The sequence below is a fragment of the Amblyomma americanum genome, unplaced genomic scaffold (assembly GCF_052857255.1).
Source record: "Amblyomma americanum isolate KBUSLIRL-KWMA unplaced genomic scaffold, ASM5285725v1 scaffold_288, whole genome shotgun sequence".
Lineage (NCBI taxonomy): Eukaryota > Metazoa > Arthropoda > Arachnida > Ixodida > Ixodidae > Amblyomma > Amblyomma americanum.
The window spans coordinates 52,691-60,191 of record NW_027526760.1 but is presented as its reverse complement, the minus strand read 5'-3'; positions in this window follow the sequence as shown (position 1 = coordinate 60,191).

The following is a 7,501-nucleotide window of genomic DNA, read 5'->3' as shown; positions in this document are numbered from 1 at the left end:
AACATAGCCAATTTGGAACGAATACAGAGAAAGGCTGTTAGATTCATCTTTAATAAATATGCAAAGCCTGACTCCCCCACCACTTTGATGAAAATTCACCAAATTGAACGACTTGAATTCCGAAGAAAAAAGTTCAGGTTAGAGTTTCTTGCGCTTTTATTAGAGAACAAATTTGGTCTGGACCCCTCATTATACTTAAAGCCGTTATCTGCCAGACAAACTCGACATTACCACCCTAGTTTTCTAACCCCTATATTCGCCAAAACAGACACCTACAAGTTTTCATTTTTCCCACGAACTATAATAGATTGGAATCAAATAAACCAACCATTGCCCTATGATGTCCAACCAATTAGTGCTATTTCTGTCTATTTTCCAGTGTTATTTCTTTCTTATTTCGCTTACTTGTACGCCCACCCTGCTTGGACTTAGTGTCCGCAGTATTTCATAAATAAATAAATAAAATAAATAAAATTTGTAAACTAATGGAACATATAATTTCCTCTCAAATTATAAAATTTCTAGTGTCCGTCAACCTTTTACACCCTAACCAGCATGCCTTTCTAAGAGGTTTATCTTGCGAAACACAGTTATCTCTCTTTATTAAAGACCTTTGCTCCAGCATTGACCTTAACATTTCTGTTGATGCCCTCTCCCTCGATTTTGAAAAAGCTTTTGACAAAGTTCCTCACGAACGACTATTCCTCAAGCTTTCTCGTCTCAATCATAAAGAACATGTTTTTAATTGGATATGCAGCTTTCTCACTAATCGGCAGCAGTTTGTTTTTGCTTATAAGTGTTCATCTTCTTATTGCTCTGTTGTATCTTGGGTACCTCAGGGCGCCGTCTTGGGCCCCCTTCATTTTCTCATATATATTATTGATTTCCCTACTAACATATGTTCCTACATTCGCATATCGCTGATGATTGCGTTATCTACCGGCCTATTACTAACAGCGATGACATTTTGCTTCTTCCGTCTGACATTAAGCAGGTACGATCCTGGTGTAATACATGGCTAATATCCTTAAATGTGAAAAAAAACATCTCTGCTATCATTCCACCGACGTCTTTCACAACCATCTTCAAGATATCTAATCTGGAATGCGGAAATCGTTTCAGTATCAACTTAAAAGTATTTAGGCATCTATTTGATACCTGATCTAAATTGGTCTTTTCACATATCTCAGGCTAATTAGTAACGAGGCAAATCGCGACCTTGGTTACTTTCGATGAACCCTGCGACTAGCACCCCCATCAGTGAAATTCCTTGCCTACATAACACTTAGCCGTTCCGAATTAGAATATGCATCCGCGATCTGGGACCATCACTAAAATAAACCTTTCCACTACTCTGAATCCCTACAGAATCGCTCAGATTGTTTCATTTTCTCAGCCTAATCTTATCATGTATGTTTAACAGAACTGAAACGCAATGCTCATCTCACAACTTTAGCGAACCGCCGAAAAATTTCTAGACTGTGTCGGTTTCATAAATTATATTATCATTAATTTCTGAACTCTATTCTCAGACCCACATATCGCATCTCCAATCCCACAAATTAAGGGAAAGCCGTCTACCCTCCCCTGCCCGCACTTCTGCGCATCTGTCATCATTCTTCGTTCATACAAGAAGAGACTAGAATGACCTGCCAAACGCCATCGCGGATCAGATCGACTCATCCTTATTCATAACGTCCATAGAAGAAATGTAATGCTTAAATTCCACCCCCTCATGTAATACCCCTTCAATGGTGCCTTTGAGGTACTAATAAATAAATAAATAAATAAATAAATAAATAAATAAATAAATAAATAAATAAATAAATAAATAAATAAATAAATACTGCTTTGCTAAATCAGAATCAATCGCCTAGTTCGACCTAGGCTGCATGATCTCGGTGTTCAGTGCCGTCTGATGAAGAGCTGGCGTTTTTACGCATGCATCGATAATATATTTCCCTTCAGCAGCATATACACGCCTGCGAACCGCATAAAATAAAACACTATTGGAAGTTTGGCACTTGTTCTTGTTTACTCTTCCATCCTTTGTTCTGCATTTTTGTACTGCAGTCACCAACGCTGTAGTGGTCCTTTCTGGCACAATGATTGTTGGTGGTCCTAACATCTTAAAAGGCTCTGCAGAATTTTCTAACATGCTTGAAATCTCACCGTGTAATATTTTTTTATCATTATTCATTCAACATAAACAAGGAGACAAAAAACTAAATTATCATGCTACGTGAAAAAAAAAGAGAGAAAGCTCCTGCTCACGATGACTCCCTTTTCTAGGAAGTCAAGAGTTGCAAAAAGTACACAGTGCATTCAACGTCCACCCATTTCATATTATGCTAAGCTAAGTAGCTTGTGCTGATTTTAGTAAGTTAAATAAAAGACGCAAGCATGGTTCATAAAAAAATGGCGCAGGTTCAGAACCGTGATACCCTACAGTCGAGCGATAGCATTTTGGCAATGGCCCGGGCCAAATTTGGAGGTTGCCATCGTGTCGGGCACGCTCAATTGTGGTTGAACATCGCATTTGGTCCAAATCAGCGAAGGTCAAATCTATAGATCGGCCATGGCCAAATTTTTGGAAATGAGCCGGGCTGAATTTGGGGGATCACTACCATGTTGGCCATAGTCCAATTAGTGTGGACATAGATTTTGGTCCGGATCAAAACCAGGAGATTTGGAGGGGTGCGGCGCCCCACATTTGGAAATGACTGTTGTCAAATTTTTGGGTCACTGTCGTACTAGTCAGAGTCGGATTAACCTGAATGTCCATTTCGCTCCAAAACCAAGGAAATCCCATTTAGGGGGTTGGATTTTGTGACTGCAAAATAGCATATATATATATATATATATATATATATATATATATATATATATATATATATATATATATATATATATATATATATATATATAAGTAACTGGGCGTCTAATATAAACAAAAAAAAAACTCCACAGAAATGCAGAGGACACTCAAAGAACACAAATACAGCAACCACAAAATAAAATGACCTCAAAATATTACCCTCTGCCGTGGTGCCATGAACGCCATAATCCGGCATCCGTGGTGTCTACTTTCTTTCTCCGTGTGTTTTTGTTCACTGGTACGATGCCTCATAATTCAACCCTCTGCAGCGTTCTATGTGCTATGCAGCAATGTCGGTCAGGCTATCAAGACAATAGCACGGAGTAGTCACAACAGGTTCGGTTTGGCTGACAGAAAATCCTGATTCAGGAACTCGTTTTGCACTTTCTAGCTACAACCATGATCTTAAATTGTGTCAAAAAGTTGGAATTCAAGGACTTCTACTCTGCTTCCTCTGCTGTCTGTACACAGCACACCTTGGAATACATGATTCGTATACTTGGTGTCAAAGCTGAAAGAACGTGTTATTCGGGGCCGTTAATACTGAAGAAAACACAATATTTTCTGAAATTGAACACACTGCACTGGACAACTATTGACACCTCAAACTTGAGATGTGTACCATTGACACTCAGAGAGTATTTGGAACTATCTTATTCCCACGTAGCTAAAAAATTGACAAGGCCATTTTAGCGCATAAAAGAGGCAACAAAATCAAATGACAAAATAGTGACATCACAGCACTTCCTCACATACACACTGCACTGACTTCCTCCAAACAAGCATTTATAGAGGACACTGTGATACAAGGCTAGCATTGTGGACCCTAATTCATTTGAAATGAGTTACCCTATAAGGCAGCTAAGGACTTACCAAAGTAAGAAAAATTATTCAATAATATCTGCAAAATATACTGAAAAGATCTTTAATTTTAACCACGCTTTAAATTATGCGGCATAGCTTGCATCCTCTAACTATTCAGTTGTACATTGCAGTTCTTTCTCGTCTTTAAAATGTAGCAGAAAGCACCTGACAGCTCATCAGCTGCCGTGTTGATTGCTACCAGCGACATCTTTAATGGCATTTTAGCTGCAGTAGAGATCATGTTGATGTAACCTGCTGCCAGTGCTATTTATAGCTAGGCATACTGGATAACTGGAGCAGAGCACACAGCCTTGCTTGGCTGAGCAGCAGTATACCGATCAGTGTGATGATGCAATCCTCACCACTAGCCACAATGAATGCAAAAAAATACAAATAACCTCACTGAGAGCACTTTTCTCTTTAAAGGAATGCGTCTAAATATGCATACAAAGTGATGAACAGTCTAGAGACCCAGAACTCCAGTTTCTGGGCTGAAATGATTTCCCCTTAGTATACGTTTCTTTGTGAATAGTGCGAAACAAGGCAACAATGCTGAAAAAAAGACAACATGCATCTATTGCAGCAGCATGCTTTCAAGTGCTAGTTAGCACCATAATTACCATTTTGTAAGTATGTGCAGTTAATATTCATTTCCTTTATGATGAGTGCAACTTTCATGGAGCCGCAGTGATTTGGTGTTGGTTTTTGTACTTCGTTCCTTTGCATATATAGGGTTTATATGTGATGGAGGAACAGCGAAGGTGTGGGCAGAGGCTGTGGTGGACACCCAAAACTGCTTTTATTTTTTGCCCTTCGAAGGGCATGTCAACGGTACTCTACGGGCAAAGTTCTATTCTGCATGCCTTGCTCAGTGGTACTAAATAAGGGCAGACTTTTCTTTCCTAAAAGTGAGAAGTCATGCATATGCAAGACACTTTTTACAGGTGTCTCTCCACAACGCCCTTGCAATCCTGCCTTTCTTCCTCTTTGAGAAGATTCATTTGTAAAAGCAGTATGATGACTATTTCATTAATTTGTTGTAGCAGACCATTTTCTGCTGACACAAGCCGTACAATGTTGTTGCCACACCTAAATACGAAGGCTGAATGAGCCTAAAGCGGGCTAAGTGAAGGGGGACAATTCCCAGACGTGTTGCGAGGCATGTTTATATTGAACTTCATGAATGATATGTTCCATACAGTGCTGGGCAGAAGAGAACAACGCTATTGCGAAGAGTCTCTGAAATTAAGAGCATTAAAGATACTCTAAGAACCAACTCGTACCCTCTTAAGCTGGTACCCTCTTAAAGCAGAGCGGAGTAAAATACAAGTCGAGACAGAAAACAGGCTTCTTCCCTTTGCCCTTTTCGCAAGCAGTGATAGAAATAGCGTAAAAGCAGCTTTACATTGTGGCCAACAATGCGAGAAAAACTAAACAGAGAACAGGATCAAAATGCATACTACAGCCATAATTATGCAAATTCTAGCATAACTTGAATCATCATCATCAGCCCGACTATGCCCACTGCAGGGCAAAGGCCTCTCTGATATCTCTCTTTTGCCATCTGTGGCTACTGATCCCAGCAAACTGCTTGTTCTCATCTGCCGACCTAACTTTCTGCAACCGCCTGCTATGCTTGCCTTTCCTTGGAATCCAATCCGTTAACATCAAGGTAAAGCAGTTATCTTGACTTCACATTACATGCCCTGCCCAAACCCATTTCTTCCTCTTGATTTCATTAGCATGTCACTAACCCGCGTTTGTTCGCTCGCTGTTTTACTTGCTTCGGGTCTCTCAAACGTTACACCTATTATTTTTATTTCCATAGCTCATTGCATTGTCCTTAACTTAAGGTGAACCCTTTTCGTTACCCTCCGGGGTTCTGCTCCTTGGAAGAGTATTGGCAAAATTGTATAATCTATGGTGGCAAATATGATATCAGGTTGATGTTTCCTGGTCCCTACAGCACATCAGGACCGTGTTTTTTTGTAGAAATCATTGTACCAAGAAACAGGGTGCGGAAAAAACATGCAAGCAAACCAAAAGGCCACAACTGGACATATGTTCATTGCCATTACCAACTCAATGCAGATTCCTTTATCATAAAAGTGAACAGAGGCAAAACCGATACAGTGATCCACACCTCTGCTGATATGGAACATTGTCGACACTTCCCACGTTACTGGTTCAGATGGAAGATTAAAATCTTAGCACCATGGAACAAAAGCCAACGCTGTTTTTCACTTTCATCCTTTTCTCTCTGCCGTCCACACGTGGCATAATGCGGTAACGGGTGTGAGCTTGGTGGCTTCACCATCATAAAGAAATAAAAAATTCTCTAGGCCAAAGCTAGAGGCAGTCTGATTTTGGAAAGTCCTCGTGAGCACTGACTTGAGGAATAAGACCACAATACCCCTCTTCACCAGCTTTGAATGTGCTGCCGTAAAGCTCAAAACAGGTTTCTTTGACCTCGGGTGATACACCGAGTTGTGTTTTGGTCTCGGCTCCATACATGCACCCTTTGTAAAAAATTTAAGATCCCAAGCAGTTTGCTTCTCAGCCATGGTGTGTGGCTCGTTAACTATCGCCACATTTCTGAATCTCATGAAGGTACGAGGAGCTCTCATCCTCACACCATGAAATCTAAGGCTTCCCAGGATGCTACAAGGGCCTCGTTATGCAGCTTGGAAGCAAACTCTTTCGGCTCTAATTTTTGACAAAGGCCATACATCAAGGAACTACAGAATCTCTTCGTGTGGTGCTTGTCGCGAACTGGTAAGGCGTCTTCGACGTTCCGAAGGGGAACTCTGTCGCGTGCAGGTTCGAACAAGAAAACAAGAGATTAAAGAGGTCAAACGAAACAAAACGAAGTTGTATTTATAATTTAAAGGAAAAGGGGCCAATAAGAAAGGGAAACACCAAGAAACACACAGACGCACACAACACGCGTACAACGCTACAGAATAAAAGGAAAGAGTTCCCCAGGTACTGAGCGTCCCAGGTGAAGCGGAGATGCCTTGCAGACAGGGCGAATGCGGGTAGATGTAGTGCGATGCGTTGCTGGCGATGCGTCGAAGGAAGCGGCGGAAGGGAGCCAGGTGGTAGTAGGAGCGGAGAGGAACACAGGGTGACGCTGCCAGTCTCCCGTCAACAGCCCGGAAAACTTGGCAGCAGCAGGAAAAACGTAGCCAGGTCCTGTCGACGGCGTCACGAAACGCCAGAGGCTTAAAGCAGGCTATTCAAGGGTGACTTTAGGCAACATGGACCCTCAATCCATCGAATGCCACCTCCACGCTTGCAAGGAATGCAGTAGGCTTGAATCGGTGATCAAAGGGAGGTCACGGCAGCACGAACCCAACGTCCGACAGCTGCCACCTGCACGCTTGAATGACCCGATTTCGCGTGCGCTGTTTTGCCCTGCACCTCGGTTTTCTGACACGCCAGCTCTCCAATCCTCGTGCTCGCCACGCTCTTTGTCGCCGTCGCCTCGTACACACCTTTCGCACGCGCACACGCGCCATGCTGGGCTTGCACGCGCAGCGTTCCGCTGTCCGACGCACCACTGTCGACGCACCGCGTTCGCAAATCCTCCGAGATCTTGATCTTTCGTGCACTTCACATATGCCCCCCTTCGAAAAAGTTTTTTCACATAGAAAAACTGCCATTAGTGTGCACAGCGGTTATGCTCATGTGGTAAACGTACAACGTAGACGCCGCTGAAGTCACCGAAGGCACTTTACACAGTGATACATGGGGGCA